Consider the following 19,659-nt stretch of genomic DNA (forward strand, 5'->3'; position numbering starts at 1 on the left):
GGAGGAGGAGGAGGAGGAGGAGATTGGATTTATACCCCGCCCTTCACTACCCAGAGGAGTCTCAGAGCGGCTTACAAATTCCTTTCCCTCCCCCTCCCCACAACAGACACCCTGTGAGGTGGGTGGGGCTGAGAGAACTCTGACACAAACTGCTCTTTTTCAAGGACAGCTCTTGTTAGAACTATGGCTTGCCCAAGGTCATCCAGCAGGTGCAAGTGGAGGAGTGGGGAATCAAACCCGGTTCTCCCAGATTAGAGTCCGCGCACTTAACCACTACACCAAACTGGAGATTTCAGAAGCTAAGCAGGGTTAGACCTGGTTAGTACTTGGATGGGAGACCACCAAAGAAGTCCAGGGTTGCTACGCAGAGGCAGGCGATGGCAAGCCACCTCTGTTCGCCTCCTGCCTTGAAAGCCCAAGAAGGTCTTGTCAGATCTCAGAAGCTAAGCAGGGTCAGCCCTGGTTAGTACTTGGATGGGAGACCACCGAGGCAGTCCAGGGTTGCTACGCAGAGGCAGGCCATGGCAAACCTCGCCTATTCATCCCTTTGCCTTGAAAACCCTAGAAGGTCTTGTCAGATGTCAGAAGCTAAGTAGGGTCAGCTCCTGGTTAGTAGCTGGCTGGGAGGCCACCGAGGCAGTCCAAGGTTGCTACGCAGAGGCAGGCAATGGTCAACCACCTCTGTTTGTCTTCTGCCTTGAAAGCCCTATGGGGTTGCCATGAGTCGGCTGCAACTTGATGGGACCGCTTTCCACCACCACCAATGCCCCCCAGGGCACGGCTGGTCATGGAGCGACTTCCTTCCTTCCTTCCTTCCTTCCTTCCTTCCTTCCTTCCTTCCTTCCTTCCTTCCTTCGATGAGGCTATTTTTAGAAAGGCCTCCATCTCTCCTGAGCAGCAGGTGGGAGCTAAAAATAACTACCCGAACTGAATGTGCCAAACATTGCTGGGCCTTGGATGATTCCAGAAAAAGTCCTGCGTCATACGGCGCACGTGCAGTTCTGTCTGGGCTCTGCCGAATACCTGGTCCTGGTCCAGACCAAGCTACCAGGTCTATATCCCCTTAGAAACCAACACCAGAGGAGGAAGAAGAAGAAGAGGAGGAGGAGGAGGAGGAATAGATTTATACTCCGCCCTTCACTACCCGAAGGAGTCTCAGAGCAGCTCACAATCTCCTTTCCCTTTCCCTCCCCACAACAGACACCTTATGAGGTAGGTGGGGCAGAGAGACCGCTCTTTGGGGGACTGCCCTTGAGAGAACAGCTCTGAGAGAACTTGTAACTGACCCAAGGTCACACCAGCAGCTGCCTGTGGAAGAGTGGGGGAATCAAACCCGGTTCTCCTAGATTAGAGTCCACGCTTCTAACCACTACACCAAACTGTCAAGGCTTCTGATGGGCAAGTGGAGATTTGATTGGCTGTGTGGGGTTTTTAAAATGTTGGTTTGGTGGTACCTGCCCCCATGACACAAGGATCTTCACTAGGTAAGTGCAGCTAAGTTGCGGCAGCCATTTTGTGGCTGGCTCCGCCTTCTGTGGCAGGCATTTTGTAGGAGCCATTCTGCAGCTGTGCTCATCGTGCTTTCAGAATTCCAAAGGCGCCCACAGGTAGGTTAGGGACCCTTGAGTCAGAATGTCAGGATAGGATAGGCTTGCCAAGTCCCCCCGGGGGGCGGGGAAACCCCCGCCCCAGAGGCCCATTCCCCGCCGCCGTATCGGGCCCCGGGGGGAACCCCACCCCGACGTGCACGTCACCTGGAAGGGACGTGACCAAGCCGGGCACGCTGGGGGCGGGGCCACGGTCATCCGAGGGAAAACTCTATGTTTTCCCCCCGGATGGTTGTGCCCCCGCCCCCAGCGTGCCCGGTGTCGTCACGTCACTTCCGGGTGACGTGCGTGCGGTGTGCGCGCGCACTCCAGCTGCCAGCCGGGAGTCTCCCGCTGCCGCTCAAAAAGCACTTGGCAACCCTAGACTAGGACTTGTTACATATTGCTGTCACATTGTCCCAGATAAGGCAATTTTACTTGTACTCTTAGGAACTAAACTGGAAGGTACATATTGGTACTATGACTATTTCCAATGTATGCAATTATTTCTGACACAAGGCCAGATACATCTGTGGCCCCACAAACAAAAATCTTTTCGTGTGTCATTCCGTTCCAGACCGGAACATTCCATTTTTGGTCCTATATTACGGTAATTGTTTACTGCCTCACGAGTGTAACAGGGACTCTTTTGCATGGCGTATTTTGCATTCTGTACTATCTGACCTCTGAAAAAGGCTCTTGTGAGCCGAAATGCACCAGGTCATACAATGTTCTTTTGTGTGCATTTGTCACTTTTGGAACATTTTATGAGGCTTTACTTGGGCCCTTACAAGGTTTTTATGTGTTTCTGAAATAAACACGTGTACTTTTATCTATACCTGTTGATGTTTTTAACTTTTGGCCCTTAACTAGTTTTCTAAACTTCCTTTGGAGGTTTTTGCTTGGCGGGAGACCCAGGTTGGTCCCCGCTCTGCCATGGAAGGTATGATCTGCTGTCAACTTCACCTACCCTGAAGGGTTCTTGTGAGGATAAACTGAAGGAGAGGGGAACAATGTAAGATTCTTTGGGTCCTCTGGTGGGAGAAACATGGGGTATAGGAGGAGGAGATTGTATACCCCACCCTTCACTCGGACTCAGAGTGGCTTACAAATTCCTTTCCCTTCCCCTTCCCACAACAGACACCCTGTGAGGTAGGTGGGGCTGAGAGAGCTCTCTCGAGAACTGCTCTTTCAAGAACAGCTCTGACAGAATTATGGCTTGCCCAAGGTCATCCAGCAAGTGCAAGTGGAGGAGTGGGGAATCAAACCCGATTTTCCCAGATTAGAGTCTGCGCACTTAACCACTACACCAAACATTTGAAAATATACTAAAAGAGTATAATTCCCCCCCCCCCCGAAACATGTGAAAGATTATTGTAAGAATATAAGGCGAAATTTGAAAAATAAATATTGAGGTATTTAAACAGGTAATTTGATGAGGTAATGAAACCCCCTATTATTTAGATACCCATGTAAATGCTTGTGTATTTATGAAATTGCATGGTTTTTAGATTTTGGAATGAACTGAAGAATACAATAGAAAAGTATACAGACATATAACTTCTCATAGATTATAAAAACTGATATTTAAAAGTTTGCAAAAGATTTTTCTAAGAAAGTAAGGTGGAACATGGAACACAAATATGGTATGAAGTATTCAAGCATGTAAACGGATGATGTAATTGAAACCCCCACATTTATGTATTTGTGTGTTATGTACTTTGGTCGTTGTGATGTTTGTCTTTATAAAAAAATAAAAATCTTTAACTTGAAAAAAAAGGAGAGGGATTATTTGAGACTCTTCAGAGTATTGTTCCTGAAATACTCATGTTCCGACTACTCAGGTAGACTGCTCCTGCTGCAAAACTCTTGTGCAAAGAACTGGCCAGTGAGTTTGCTTTTTTTTGGGCAGCGTTCGATCAAACATTATGTACGGATGAACCCCGACGAAGCCGCGATGATACCAGCAAAAGCTGTCTCGATATCATTGTACGGCTGAACGGGGATCCGAACTCAGGCCTTTTCGGTCAAAGTCTAGCACTCTAGTAATTACACTACGCTGGCTCATAATTGTTTCGTCTCCCGCGCTCTCCCAGGACATGCCAGTCAAACAAACACCCCGAATTTACTAATCAAATTGTTGAACAGCAGTCATCTTTTCCAAGCCTCGTTCTTCCCTCTCACTATGCCCCTGACTTCCATCTAGAAAGATAATGAATCTTCTTCTTGAGGATAATTTAATTACCCAGCCACTCGGAGCCGGGTGGCTTAAGTGGGGACATGTTCCACCAGTGGAGGTCAAGGTGTCCTCTGGATTATCGGCATTTTCGCGGAACTCGAGGAGGAGGGCTACTTAATCATAATAAAAGTAATGAAACCCCTGCCTTCTCTGGACATTCCTTGAAAAGCGAGCTTGTTGCAACTCATTTCCCAGCACAAAGACTCCACCGAGAACGTCCTGACCCCCTCAGGCGAGTGCGCGGAGAGTCACCGTTCTGTGGGATGGGAAACATACAGATCCAGGGCAAATACAGAAGAAAGGATGCATGGAACCCCCCCTCAAAAGGCCAGAACTTTGCGTAGGCCGGTCTCAGCTGGTTCCGTGTCCATTTTCAATCTCCCCCTCGGCGAAAGGAACATTGTGGTTTCCGAGCACTTCCGAGTCGGGAAATGGCATTTGGTTCTCCCGCTCAGAATTGAGGTAGAAGAACTTGGTTTGTTTGTTTTTAGCTCAGTTTTTTCTATTAGATTTGATGGCTGCATTCTCTTTTGGCCTCTCGGGAGAGAGAAAGAAGGAATAGAAAAGGCAGATAATTTAAAGGACTCCGTGGACAGCACCAAAAGGTATTGTCCCGATACACGCTAGGTACAGAGCAGGGTAGAGAAGCTCAGGGGCGAACAAAGGAAGGCGAAGGCACAATCCGGTGTGGCGTAGTCAGTGTTCAGGTTCTAGGTCATACAGGAGTCAACAACAGGAGCAGGGTTGGGGCAAATCCAAAAGTTGAACTCTAGATAAAGCCCAAAGAATCAGAGTCACGAGACAGAGGCAGGGTCAGTGGCGGCGAGGTCAGGGATAATTTGCCGGGTTGCTTCCACAACCATTCTCTCCTCCATGTTGTCGAAGGTGTTCATGTCCGGAATTCATTAGTTGTTGTAGGTTTTCCGGGCTATATGGGCGTGGACTTGGCATTGTAGGACCTGACGTTCCGCCAGCAGTTGTGACTGGCATCCTCAGAGGTATAACACAGAAAGATGGAGTACTCTCTGTGTCAAGGTGAGAAGAAAAATGGTAGGCAGGTCATTTATATCTACTCAGGAAGGTGGGGTAGGGCAAAGTCATTATCTTGTAGGAGTTCCCCAGGCTGTGACATGCTAATGGAGGAGTTTTCCTGAGGAGGTTCTTTTGCATATGGATAGGCTGTTGAAATTCCAATCTTATCTGTAGTGCTGTTGTAAGATGTAGACCATTTTGTGTTTTTTCAGGACAGGAAACCATTCCCTATTTATTTTTAAACTCTCTTCTTTACTGTTGAAATTGTGTTTATGTCTGTGAATTTCAATGGCTTCCCTGTGTAATCTGACATGGTAATCGGATGCGTTGTCCAGCCTTTCAGTGTCTTGGAATAAGACATTGTGTCCTCTTTGAGTTAGGCTATGTTCAGGTTGGCCCAGTCTGCAGTGTCTGTCATGTTCTTTTATTCTTGTTCGAATGCTATGCTGACACAGAGAGTACTCCATCTTTCTGTGTTATACCTCTGAGGATGCCAGTCACAGCTGCTGGTGAAACGTCAGGTCCCACAATGCCCAGACCACGGCCATACAGCCCGGAAAATCTACAGCAAATTCTCTCCTCTCTTTGCCCTTTATGGCAGAGACGCTCATCTCACAACTGGGTCGCATCGCGCGCTCTCCTCCTTACTATTCTAGACCCAGGTGTCCCCGAGCTGCTAACTGCGCACTCCGCCTGCTTCCCAGCATCTCATGATGGACCCTCCTCTGCCTTCGTTCCAACGATTCTGGAGAAGAGGGGGGGGGGCGAGATGGATGGTGGGACACTATCTTGGCAGGGTCGCAGTAGCTTTTGGCAGCGGGTTGTCTGCAACTGACTATGAGCTTCCTCTTCAGGGTTGGCTGTGCCTGGCTGATCCACGACAGATATCTGTTACCCGCCTATCTGCAGGAACATGCGGCAATGTTTTTGTCATGAGAGACACCATGTCCCTTTATGTGCTGAAGACACCCCTGTGTTGCAGTGGGGAATTCTGGGATATGTTGCAGGGAGTCTAATATATTGAAGCAGGGCATTCTGGGATATGTTGCAGGGGTCCCCCTGCACTGGAGTGGGAAATTCTGGGATATGTTGCAGGAGAGTCTCCTGCAGTGACGCAGGGAATTCTAGGATAGGTTGAGGGGAGTCCTCTGCATTGGAACTGGGAATTCTCCCTCCTGCCACCGCATCCTCCACTGCTGCCTACCCGATTTGAAACGACGTCATGGATAATGCTCAGCGCAATAATCTCGGTCTCCCTTCCGAAAAGCACTTACAGTCTCCTTGTTTTCAGTTCATAATCCCCAGACCGAAAGGGGAAAGGGACATGATGCAGGGCCTCGGCTCCTGTTCCCTGAAAGACCTTCCATCTTTTTTCTTCTACAGCCGTTCTGGTGCCTGTAGCAGGTGAGAATCCAGCCGGACGCAGTGCCCCCCCCCCCCCAGATCTCTGTTTACGTAAAAAACCCATGCGCCTGCTGGGCAAGCGGCTTTTGCCTCCTCTGGAGAAAAAGATTGGACAGTGAAAGACACAACGTTCCTGCAAAGAGGGGAAGGAATAAGTGTGAATGAAAACAACCGCGGCAATATAGGCAAACACGCAAGAAGCCATCCTTGGATTTCCAACTGGAGGAGTCTGCGGTGCAGGTGTGGACGGCTTTGATTATTCTCCGCTCGGAGGGCGAGCGGAAGTTTCTATGGGATGCTCTTGCACAGGGGCGGGGGGGGGGGGGGTTTAGGATGCTTTCAAAATTTTAACTGGTTGAGACTTAACATCATAAGGTGGGATCCTGCAGGTCTTTTCTCACCAATGGCGGTGCTTCCCTGCGGTGCAAACAGACTTCCACTGACGCAAGTCTCTTCTGTCAGCGGAAGCTCCTTTGCTGACAGAAAACGGAAGATATTTGCGAGTTCAGCAAGTGAATGTCAAATGGAATCTCCTACCTCTCCCTGTGCATTCACTCGCTTTCAATATATTCCACCAAGGAAAAAATGCATATTGAATATACTGCAACAATTTATTTGCTGATAGATCCAGGTGGTCAGCCGTCTAGGCAGTAGAACAACTTTAGAGCCCAGAGGCACCTTTAAGACCAACAAAGTTTTATTCAAGGCATGAGCTTCCGTGTGCACGCACGCTTTTTCAAATACATTTGAATGGCAGGTAAAATTTAAACTTCTGAACAGGGGCTGCGCAGCAAATTAACGCATAACATGGCGAAGATGTGCAAAGGTGAAAGTAAATAACAAGCTACGGTTATAAGGTCAACAGTTGTAAAGCTAAAAATACGTCAAAATAGCAGATAGATGTGCAAAGGTGTATTTTATAATTGTGGGAAGTAAACTGATACTCTCCTTTCTCTCCTCTCAGGCGTGGAGGTCACTTAACAGCATCCCCCCCCCTTTTTTGAGGCCGATGCAGCAAAACATCCCAATATTCCTTGCATCACATTCAGTATTCTAATATTACATTCAGTATCCTAAGATACTGTTCTGAAAAAAGTGGATGTCAGAAACCACAAAGAGGAAGCCCAAACTGATGTTGGCTGGTAGTCATTGTAGTATAGAGAGCTGAGCATTGGGCTAGGATCAAGGAGTTGTTGTTGTTCAGCTGCACAGTCGAGTCTGACTCTTCACAACCCCATGGACCACATCACGCAAGGCCCTCCTGTCTTCCATCGTGCTCCGGAGTTTGCTCAACTTCATGTTCGTTGACTTGATAACACTGTCTCACCATCTCATCCTTTGCTGTCCCCTTCTTTGACCTTCAGTCTTTCCCAGCATCAGGGTCTTCTCCAGTGAGTGCTCCCTTCTCATTTGGTGGCCAAAGTATTGGAGCTTCAGCTTCAGTCTCTAGCCTTCCAGGGAACAGTCAGTGTTGATTTCCTTTAGGATTGACTGATTTGATCTCCTTGCAATCCAAGGGACTCTCAAGAGTCTTCTCCAGCACCATAATTTAAATGCATCTGTTCTTCGGCGCTCAGCCTTCCTTACGGTCCAACTCTTGCAGCCATACATGACTAAATACTCATGTTCAAATTCCCACACCAAGATTCATGATTCATGAAAAGTACACAGACGGAGAGTGATTTCAGTAAAGCGTACTTTATTTGATCAGGAACAAGACGACTTTGGCCGGCTCGCAGACCAGCTTATATTCCCCGAGAAACCGCCACCCAAAACACACACACCACTTCCCAATAGGTTATTTACAGTGGCTGAGAGTCCCATAGGCCGGGAACCTAGCCCCCTGATTGGAGCGGGCTAGGATCCGCATAGTCCATTGTCTCTTGGAGCGAAGCTCGACGTTTGTGCCTGACAGTGTGGAGCCCAATCCGGCCACGCGGTCTGGACTGGATACATTACACCCCTCCCCCCTTGGTCCAAAATGCACCCACAGACAAAGTCCTTCAGGTGGGCAGGTAACTTCCTGGTGCGGGTAGAGCGGCGAAGTTCGGGAACTGCTGCAGCCTCCACCCCTGAAGCCCTCGGAGGGGAGCTGGCTGGGGGCGGTGGTGCCGGCGTCCCCAGTGTCTCTGGAAGAGGTGACTCGGGTTCTACCAAGGGAAGAGGCCGGGGCTCGGCCGTCGGTGGTTGGGTGGTTGGGTGAGGTCTCCGGGGCCTCGGCCATGTCCCAGTCCTCAGGGTCCAATGGCATCATCCGGCAGCGTAGCTGGTCGATGTGCCGGTGTAGAATCTGCCTGTCTTCACACGAGACCTCATACGATCTTGGGCCCTTAACTGGTATGACTCGTGCCGGGATCCAGGCTGGTCCCCGGGTGTAGTTCCGTGTGTACACGGGATCCTCCGGGAAGAAACCCCTGACTGCCTTGTGCGTCTCTGTGCCTGGTGCCTCTGCCAAGGCCCGGTCGGGGTGCAGGCGATCCAACCGGGTTGCCAGGCGGCGACCTAGAATTAGCTCTGCCGGACTGCGCCCCCTAGTGGTGTGGGGCATCGTTCGCTGGCTGAAAAGGAAAGCCGCCAGTTTATAGTCCCAGTCCGGGGAGTCCAAGCGGCAGAGAGTGTCCTTCGTGGTTCTGACCATGCGCTCGGCCTGGCTGTTGGTGGCGGGGTGGAACGGGGCCGCCCAGACGTGGCGAATACCATAGTAACTCGTGAATTCCTGGAACTCCGCGGACGTGAACGCCGTCATGTTGTCTGTGACCAGTGTGTCTGGGATTCCTTGGGTGCTGAAGATCCGCCACATCGCCCGGATGGCTGCCTTCGAGGAGGTGGAGGGCACGGGAACTATCTCCAGCCACTTGCTGAAGGAATCCACCAGGATAAAGAAAAGTTGCCCCTGGAATGTTCCCGCAAAGTCCAAGTGTAACCGGGACCAAGGGCGGTGGGAAGATTCCCAGGCCCATTCCGGGGCTCGGGGAGGCTTGGGCCGGGACACTTGGCAAGGTTGGCTCTGCTTTACCACGTCCTCTATGTCCCGGGTCCATCCCCGGCCACCAGACATAGCTCCGGGCCAAGGCTTTCATGCGCACCACCCCGGGGTGCGCTTCGTGAAGGGTGGTGAGGACCCGCTCCTGTAGGAGCTTTGGAATGAGCACCCTACTTCCCCACATGACACAGCCCCTGTGGACGGACAGCTCGTCCTTCTGAGAAGCAAAGAGCATTATGTCAGGGTCTCCTTTGGCCACGGGCCACCCCCTCACCACCCAGTCCAAGACCCGGCAAAGTACCTTGTCCTTGGAGGTGCCGTGAGCCACCTCCGCGACGTGGACTGGCCAATCCGAAAGGGACTTCAGGAGAGCGATCTGGTGGGCGGGAGCAGGATCTGGGTCGCAGACCGGCAGCGGCAGGCAGCTCAGAGTGTCTGCATGGCCCATCGCCTTGCCAGAGCGATGGACGAGAGCATAGGAGTACCCCGCCAGGAAAATAGACCAGCAGAGAACCCGGGGTGAAATCATCTGTGGGGTCTGGCAGTCGGGGGCCAGGAGGCCCAGCAGCAGCTTGTGGTCTGTGAGGACCATGAAGGGGCGCCTGTACAGATAGTGGTGAAATTTTTCACCCCCGCCACAATCGCCAGCGGCTCCTTATCTATCTGCCCGTAATTGCGCTCAGCCGCTGATAGAGTCCTGGAATAGTATGCAACCGGGACTTCGCGGCCGTCCGGCAGCTGGTGGCCCAGAACTGCTCCCACCCCGTAAGGGGAAGCGTCACATGCCAGCACCACCGGGAGCGCCTCATTGAAATGTGCCAGGACCGCATTCAAGACGAGCAGGTCTTTGACCACTGCTTGTGGTGGACCCCTGATCCAAGGTGCCGACTTGTCCAGGAGGCGATGGAGTGGTTCTGCGACTGCAGCTTTGAGGGGCAAAAAGGAGTGGTAGAAGTTCAGGAGCCCCCAAAAAGCCTGCAGTTCGGACTTGGACGCTGGAGGCGGCGTCTGCGTGATGGAGGTCACCTTGTCCGCGCAGGGGTGGATGCCCAAGGCGTTGACCGCGAAGCCCAGGAACTCGATGTGAGGCACCCCCAAGAGACATTTTTCCCACTTGACTTTGAGCCCTGCTGCATTGAAACGTTGTAGTACGGCCCTCAGACGGTCAGCGAATGACGAGTCGTCCAGCACGTCGTCTAGAAACGGCTGAACCCCGGGGATGCTTTTCAGGAGAGAATCCATAAAAGATTGGAAAATCCTGGGCGCGACCGAGACTCCGAACTGGAGGCGGTGAACCTTGAATGCCCCCCTGTGAGTTGTGATTGTTTGGGCTTCGGCTATCAACCGGCAGTTGTTGATACGCCTGGGCCAAGTCCAACTTGCCGAACACCCGGGGCCCCGCCAATGCCGCCAACACATGGCTGACCACCAGCACCGGATAAGCGTGTGCCTGCAGAGCCTTGTTTAGCGTGCATTTAAAATCCACACAAAATCCGCACGTCCCTGTTGGGCTTCACTGGGGTGACTATGGGGGTCTCCCACTGTGCCGACGCGACTGGTTCCAGAACCCCTTGTACCACTAAGTGATCTAGCTCGGCCTTGATTTTAGGCTTCATCGCTAGTGGCGGCAGCCTGGCCATGATGCGAATGGGCCGCACTACCGGGTCGAGATCCAGGGAGATGGGGGGCCCAGAGAAGCGTCCCAGGGTGCCATCAAAAACACGGGGAAATTCCGCGCACCACACACCGCGCCAAAATCCCGTGACCCGACCTGGTGGATTCCATTCAGAGGAAGTCCCAGGGCCTCGAACCAAGAGAGTCCCAGCAGGCTGGAGAGAGGCCTATCCACCACCAGCAGGTCTAGGGTGCCATTAAAGTCTTGGAACTGAACCCGGAAATTGCCCCAGCCCAGCACCGCCACGGGGTTCTTATTGAAGTCCCTTAACCGGAAACCCCGCAGCTTCTGAAGGGGTGGCCCCCCCTTTGGACACAGCATGCGGAGCGTATCCGCAGAGATAATGGAGTAGGTCGACCCTGTGTCGATCTCCATGCTGCAGGGGGATCCCTCTATAAGAACCGTGACATGCATCTTGTTGGGGCCATCGGGGGGCAAGTTTCAGACCTGGCGTTGCGGGGAGTGGGCCGATATGGAGTGGTCGATGGGCGGCTCCGACGTGGTCTGGTGGGCAGACGACTTCTGGCATTGTTCCTTGGAGTGGCAAACCCGGGAGATGTGCCCCGATTCGTTGTAGGTCCGGCAGACTGCATTTCGGAAATGGCATGACCGGCACTCGCGACCCTCTCCGCAGCTGGCGCATGGGGCAGAGGTGGTCAAAGAGGCTTTGCCCGCGTTGGTGGACGGCTGCGATGACCAACGACGGACCTGGTGCACCTTGTCCTCATCCAAGGCGTCGGAGCCAGCTGTCGCTTGTGTGCGGTGGACCGCCTTGGCGCGGCGGTCTTGGTGGGCCTTTTTGTATGCAGTGGCCTCTCCAGGTCCAGGTCGTCCTGGCTTACCAGCTTCCTCTGAAGCTTCAGCTCTCTTAGTCCCATGAGGAACTGGTTGAGGAGAGTTTCGGTTAGGTTGGAGAAGGGGCACCTGGTCGCTCCTCGCCACAGAGCCGGCAGGAAATCTGAGGCGGTCTTGTCGGAGCCCTGGACCTTCACGAAAAAGTCCAGGCGCTCCACAAACTTCGTTGGTTTCAGCTTGGGCGCTATTAAGTCCTTAAGCAGGAGATGGGTCTCCATCCCGCAGTGGCGCAGCAGGTACGCCTTTTTTATGCCTGGATCCACCACTCTGTGGATGGTGAAGGGGCTCTCAAGAGTTTCCAGCCAGGTTTCCCACTGCAAGGGTTGGGAGATGTCAAAAACTGGGAGGCTCTCTGATGCGGCAGCCATCTTACGTGTTCCACGTGGAAGCAAGCAGCGTAGATGGCGGAGCGGTGCGGTGCTGCTCTCAGGGTCCGTGGGGCGATGCTCGGTGTTGCGTAGAGGCGGAGTGGTGCAGTGCTGCTCTCGGGGTCAGCGGCACGATGCTCGGAGCTCGGTAGCGGTGCGGTGAGCGGTGCTTCTCGAAGATGCTCGATGCTGGTGGCGGTGGCAAATTCGGCGCGGCGGCTCACAGCGATGTCCGGAACGTGGTCTCTGTTCAGAGGGAGATGGATCCCATCCTCGTCGCCAGTGAAAAGTACGCAGACGGAGAGTGATTTCAGTAAAGTGTACTTTATTCGATCAGGAACAAGACTGATTGGAGCGGGCTAGGATCCACATAGTCCATTGTCTCTTGGAGCGAAGCTCAACGTTTGTGCCTGACTGCATGGAGCCCAAGCCGGCCACGCGGTCTGGGCTGGATACATTACAATTCACGATGAGTCACCTTGGGCCCATCAATTCCGCCCACCTAACTCACCTCACAGGGAACGTAAGGATATGACAAAGGAGGGAAGAATGGTGTAGGCTCCTTATAGGAATATTCTCTAATGTCCATTCCACCTTCCATCCTTGGTGGTCCACAGACGGCCCACTTGTTGATGTTTCTTTTGACCTTGCCAAAATGTTGTTTTCGGAAAGAGAAGGGAGACGAAATCTAACCTACCTCCAACGATGTAGCCAGCTCTGCCTAGAACTTTTGCATCTTAACGTGACTTCAGGCATCCTGACAACAAAGGACTCTTCTAAGAAAAGTGCCGTTTCTCCTTCTTGATTGTTTCTGTGCTTTAGCACTGCTGGGGACCGTTTAGCAGAGAACATTGGCCTCGGGACTTTGGAAATCCACTTACTGATTTCCACTTTGCACCCTGGTCTTTGGGGAGGGTTATAAGTGCTGCTCTCCGCCATACAAAAAGGCGATCCAGTTTGTTCCTTGGGGAAGGACGTTATGTTCCCACTCCCCACGAGGATAATTTTGCACCGTAGTGCCCGAGACTTTTAATTGGCTACAATTTCCCCAAGTTCCTCCTAATATATAAATCTCAGTCTCTCCCTTGAGTATTTGTGAGTTTTGGCCACTAGAGGGAACCCTCGACACTGGTTCTGCTTCAAGCGCATAGCGGACTACAAGCCTTGGAAGATGATCAAACAGTACATTTTGATGTGCTCAGTGCTCCAAACCAAACTGACATTTTGACTTCCACTGATGCTCCCGCACAGGCCCTGAGCGCAAGGGCTTCGGTTTCAGACTTCCTGGGTCATAGAGCTAGCGCTAGAAGAGAAGAGAGATTGGATTTATATCCCGCCCTTCACTGGGAGTCTCAGAGCTGCTTTCACACTCCTTTCCCTTCCCCTCCCCACCCTCTGGAGCATCCGTTTTCTCCAGGGAAACTGATCTCTGACGTCTGCAGATCAGTTGCAATTCTGGGGAGATCTTCAGGTTCCACCTGGAGGCTGGGAACCCTGCTAGGGTTGTAGCACAAAGGGGAAGATGTTTGAAGTCCCCCCCCCCACCGGTGTTCTTTTCCTGACCCCCCATCCCCACTATAGACAATGGTATTTGCCCTGGTGGGGAAAATAGAAACAAGCTGCAGGCCCCATGTACTTTACCCACCATGCAGCCATGCTGGGTGGGGGGCATTGGAGCACAGCAAAAAGGAGATCACGGGGAGGTGCTGTGGCTCAGTGGCAGAGCCTCTGCTTGGCATGCAGAAGGTCCCAGGTTCAATCCCCGGCATCCCCACTTAAAAAGGACCAATCAGGGGGTGATGGGAAAGACCTCAGCCTGAGACCCTGGAGAGCTGTAAAGAGGGGCTGTGGCTCAGTGGTAGAACCCCACCTTGGCATGCAGAAAGTCCCAGGATCAATCCCCAGCGCATCCAGTTAAAAAGGACCAGGCAGGAGGGGCCATGGCTCAGTGGCACAGCAACTGCTTGGCATGCAGAAGGCCCCAGGTTCAGTCCCTGGCATCTCCAGTTAAGAAGGACCAGGCAGGAGGTGATGTAAAGGAACTCTGCCTGAGACCCTGGAGAAGACCAGGCAGTAGACTCATCTATCTGAAGAAGTGAGCAGCAACTCAAAAAAGCTCCTCCCTGGCTAAGATCTCCCAGATCTTAGTCTGACGCTGTCCACTATACCACACTGGCCTGAAGGAGGGAGGAAGGAAGGAGAGAGGAAGGGAGGGAGGAGATAAGAGAGAGGTAAGAGATTGGGTTTATACCCCGCCCTTCACTACCCGAAGGACTCTCAGAGCAGCTCACAAACTCTTTTCCCTTCCCCTCCCCACAACAGACACCCTGTGAGGTAGGTGGGGCTGAGAGAGCTCTGACACAAACTGCTGTTTCAAGAACAGCTCTTGTCGGAACTACGGCTTGCCCAAGGTCATCCAGCAGGTGCAAGTGGAGGAGTGGGGAATCAAACCCGGTTCTCCCAGATTAGAGTCCACGCTCCTAACCAGTACGAAGGAAGGAAAAGGATTTTGGAATCTATGACTCTGAAGTGTACATTTTCCCCACCGCCTGTCTTATGTACTTCAGCAGGGGTCATTTCCTGCAGGAGCGCGCAGGAGCGGAGCTCCGGCAGTAAAGAGCCCAGGGGGCGGGCACATGCAACAAGCCCCACCCTCAGTCAGAGCAAGAAGCAGCCAGGTAAGCAGCAGAGTCCCCCCCCCCGGTCCAAAACAGTCCAGTGGCACCTTTAAGACCAAGTTTTATTCAGGTACAAGCTCTCCCTCCTCTGCGAGGACAGATCTGCACACACACACACACACCCAATAGCTAGAAATCCAAAACAGTCCAGTGGAGCCTGAGCGGTGGGTGTTGCCTTCTGACACACTTCCGGTGATGTCAGGGGGTGTGGCATATGCAAATAAGTCATGCTAATGAGCTATGCTAATGAGCTCCTACACCTCTTTTTCTACGCAATGGCCCCTGTTTCAGTGACCTAGAGTTGCCAAGTCTACAATGGCAAATTCCTGGAGATTTGAGGGGGGGGATGGTGGAGCTTGGGGAAGGCCAAGTTTGGGGGAGACCTCAGCAGGGTATAATGGCACAGAGTCCACCCTCTGCGGCAGCCATTTTCTCCGGGGGAACTGATCTCTGGATAACAGTCGTAATTCAAAGAGATCTCCAGGCCCCACCTGGAAGGTGGCAATCCTACGGCATGACCGGAATCTTCCACACCCACTCCCGCCTCGGGGCACTCTGTGCTTTGGGGGCAGGTGACACCGTGTCTCCCTCCCTCGCCACCACGGCCTCCGGCCTTGCCTTTTCATCCACGTTTCCTCGCTTCTTCAGCCTCAGAGACAGCCTGTTCCGGACTCCCTCAAGGCGAAAACACTCATAACTCTTGGCCGCAATTGCCAGGCTAGGAACAAGCCGGCTTTATTGAGGGAGGGCTTGGAGAGACTTAATTTCGCTCCGTACCTCAAGAGGTAAGCAGATATCCTCAGAGCGGACCTGTTTAAGAGGCACACGGTTGATTTTGTACAGCTGGTCCCTGTTTGCCAAGGACAGTGTTTGTACCTCTACCTAGTAAGTAATTGAGAGATTTAAAGTATGGGGTGCTAGATTATTCTTTGGGGGATCAGCTCCTTCTACATGCCCTCTAGAACAACATTTGGGAAAGTTCAGACAGACAAGATGATCGCCTGCATTGTTCTGCCCAGAGGTCATTTCCTGCGGGAGCGCACAGGAGCAGAGCTCCAGCAGTAAGGAGGCCAGGGGGCGGGTACATGCAACAAGCCCCGCCGCCTGCTCCCAGCAGCCCTCAGTCAGGACACGAGGAGCAAGAAGCAACTAGGTAAGTTGCAGAGCCCCCCCCCCCCAGCCTGCCTTCAGGTACAAGCTCCCTTTGTGAGGGTAGTTCTACCCGTCTCCCCCCCCCCAATAGCTAGCAATCCAAAACAGTCCAGTGGAGCCTGAGCGGTGGGTGTTGCCTTCTGACACACTTCCAGTGATGTCAGGGGGTGTGGCATATGCAAATAAGTTATGCTAATGAGTTATGCTAATGAGCTCCTGCACCTCTTTTTCTACTAAATGACCCCTGGTTCTGCCCATAGAATGCAAATCACAGCTTCCACAGCCTCAGGTTTTCCTTGGGGAAGGGAGAGGGTGTTTAACTCTTCAGTCTCCTCTCGATATTCAACACCGTCAGATGAAGGGAGTTTTGATTCTCGAGAGCCAGTTTGGTGTAGTGGTTAAGTGTGCGGACTCTAATCTGGGAGAACCGGGTCTGATTCCCCACTCCTCCACTTGCAGCTGCTGGATGACCTTGGGAAAGCCATAGTACTGGTACAGCTGTTCTCCCAAGGGCAGTCCTCAAAAGAGCTCTCTCAGCCCCACCTGCCTCACAGGGTGTCTGTTGTAGGGAGGGGAAGGGAAAGGAGTTTGTAAGCCACTCTGAGTGAAGGGCAGGGTATAAATCCAATCTCCTCCTCCTCCTCCTCCTCCTCCTCCTCCTTCTTTCCTGGAAATCTTGTTGGTCACTAAGGTGCTATTATACTCAAATCTTGCTCTTTTTCGGCAGTTCCCAAAATAAATAATCATTGTGTTTTATGGCAACTACGTTTTATCATTAATAAACATACCCATGGTTTCTTACGTCTTACAAAGAGAACAGAAAAATATCACAACGAATAATAGAACAACGTTTGAGTCCGGTGGCACCATTAAGGCCAACCAAGTTTTATTCAAAGTGTAACTTTTGTGTGCAAAGCACACTTTTTCAGACAAATTGGAATAAAATCAACCAATAATAATATGATATGAGGGGACACGTGGGGAGGAAACTGAAAGGAAAAGTAGAAAGGGTCAAAACAATTGGGGAAGCTTGGGATCTATTTAAAACTACCATCCTAGAAGCTCAAAAAATATATATTCCGCAGGTTAGGAAAGGCACAAAAAGGTATAGGAAAAAGCCTGCATGGTTAACAAACAGAGTAATGGAGGCTGTAAAAAGTAAAAAGAATTCCTTTAAACAGTGGAAAGCTAGTCTCAGTGAGGCTGATAAAACGGAACACAGGTTATGGCAAATAAAATGCAAGTCTGAGGTCAGGCAGGCAAAAAGGGAATATGAGGAGCATATAGCAAAAAACGTAAAAACCAACAATAAAACTTTCTTCAAATACATTAGAAACAGGAAACCAGCCAGGGAGGCAGTGGGGCCCTTGGACGACCAAGGGGTAAAAGGAGTATTGAAGGATGATAGGGAAATGGCTGAGAAGCTAAACGCATTTTTTGCCTCCGTCTTCACTGTGGAAGATGAGAAGTGCTTGCCCACTCCAGAACCACTGATTTCAGGAGGGGTGTTGAGAGACCTGAGTCAGATTGAGGTGACGAGAGAGGAGGTCCTAAAACTGATAGACAACTTAAAAACTGAAAAATCACCAGGCCCAGATGGCATACATCCGAGAGTTCTGAAAGAACTCAAATGTGAACTTGTAGATCTCCTGACAAAGATATGTAATCTTTCCTTAAAATCTGCCTCCATTCCTGAGGATTGGAAGGTAGCAAATGTCACTCCCATCTTTAAAAAGGGTTCCAGAGGAGATCCGGGAAATTACAGGCCAGTCAGTCTGACGTCGATACCGGGTAAATTGGTGGAAACCATTATTAAGGAAAGAATTAGTAGGCACATAGATGAACAAAACCTATTGAGGCAGACTCAGCACGGTTTCTGTAAGGGAAGATCTTGTCTCACTAACCTGTTAGTGTTCTTTGAGGGGGTGAACAAACATGTGGACAAGGGGGATCCAATAGATATTATTTACCTTGACTTCCAGAAAGCTTTTGATAAAGTTCCTCATCAAAGGCTCCTAAGTAAGCTCAAAAATCATGGGATAGAAGGACAAGTCCTTTTATGGATCAAAAACTGGCTAGTTCATAGAAAACAGAGAGTGAGTGTAGGTGGGCAATTTTCTCAGTGGAGGGTGGTAAGCAGTGGGGTACCGCAGGGATCAGTACTTGGTCCACTGCTTTTTAACTTGTTCATTAATGATTTGGAGATGGGAGTAAGCAGTGAAGTGGCTAAATTTGCGGATGATACAAAGTTGTTCAGGGTGGTGAAAACCAGTGAGGATTGTGAGGCACTCCAAGGGGATCTGTCAAGGATGGGCGAGTGGGCGTCAACATGGCAAATGGGGTTCAATGTGGCCAAGTGCAAGGTGATGCACATTGGAGCCAAAAATCCTAAATATAAATACACATTGATGGGGTCTGAACTGGCAGAGACTGAGCAAGAGAGAGATCTTGGAGTTGTAGTGGATAACTCACTGAAAATGTCGAGACAGTGTGTGACTGCAATAAAGAAGGCCAATGCTATGCTGGGGATTATTAGGAAGGGTATTGAAAACAGATCAGCCAATATAATAATGCCCCTATATAAATCAATGGTGAGACCTCATTTGGAATACTGTGTGCAGTTCTGGGCACCACACCTTAAAAAGGATATTATAGCTTTGGAAAAAGTGCAGAAAAGGGCAACTCGAATGATAAAAGGGTTGGAACACTTTCCCTATGAGGAAAGGTTAAAGCGCTTAGGGCTCTTTAGCTTGGAGAAAAGACGACTGAGGGGTGACATGATCGAGGTTTATAAGATTATGCATGGGAAAGAGCAGGTAAAGAAAGAGGTACTTTTCTCCCTTTCTCACAATACAAGAACTCGTGGGCACTCCATGAAACTGCAGAGCGGTCGGGTTAGAACGGATAAAAGGAAGTACTTCTTCACCCAAAGAGTGATTAACACATGGAATTCACTGCCACAGGAAGTGGTGGGTGCTACAAGCATGGACGGCTTCAAAAGGGAATTAGATAAGCATATGGAGCAGAGGTCCATCAGTGGCTATTAGCCACAAGGTATAGCTAGGGGCTCTGGGGCAAGTGATGCTCTGTCTTCTTGGTGCTTGGGGGGGGGTCAACAGTGGGAGGGCTTCTAATGTCCTGGCCCCACTGGTGGACCTCCTGATGGCACTGTTATTTCTGGCCACTGTGTGACACAGAGTGTTGGACTGGATGGGCCTTTGGCCTGATCCAACATTGGCATCTCTTATGTTCTTATGTTCTTAATAAAAGACCAAGCCCTGTGAGGAAAGGCTGAGGGACATGGGAATGTCTCCTCTGGAGAAGAGGAGGCTGAGGGGGGACACGATTGCTCTGCTTAAGTCTTTGAAGGGCTGTCACTTGGAGGAGGGCAGGGAGCTGTTCCTGTTGGCAGCAGAGGATAGAACTTGCAATAATGGGTTTAAATTAAGGGTGGGAAGGTACCGGCTGGGTAGTAGGAAAAACGTTTTGACAGGAAGAGTTGTGCAAGAGTGGAATCAGCTGCCTGGGGAGGTGGTGAGCTCCCCCCTCCCTGCCAGTCTTCAAGCAGCGGCTGGACAAACACTTGTCAGGGATGCTCCTGGCTGGTCCTGCATTGAGCAGGGGGTTGGACTAGATGACCTCTATGGCACCTCCCGACTCTGTGAGTCTATGATTAAACTAACAGTG

Source organism: Gekko japonicus, unplaced genomic scaffold (genome assembly GCF_001447785.1).
Source record: "Gekko japonicus isolate JY-2015 unplaced genomic scaffold, Gekko_japonicus_V1.1 scaffold136, whole genome shotgun sequence".
Lineage (NCBI taxonomy): Eukaryota > Metazoa > Chordata > Lepidosauria > Squamata > Gekkonidae > Gekko > Gekko japonicus.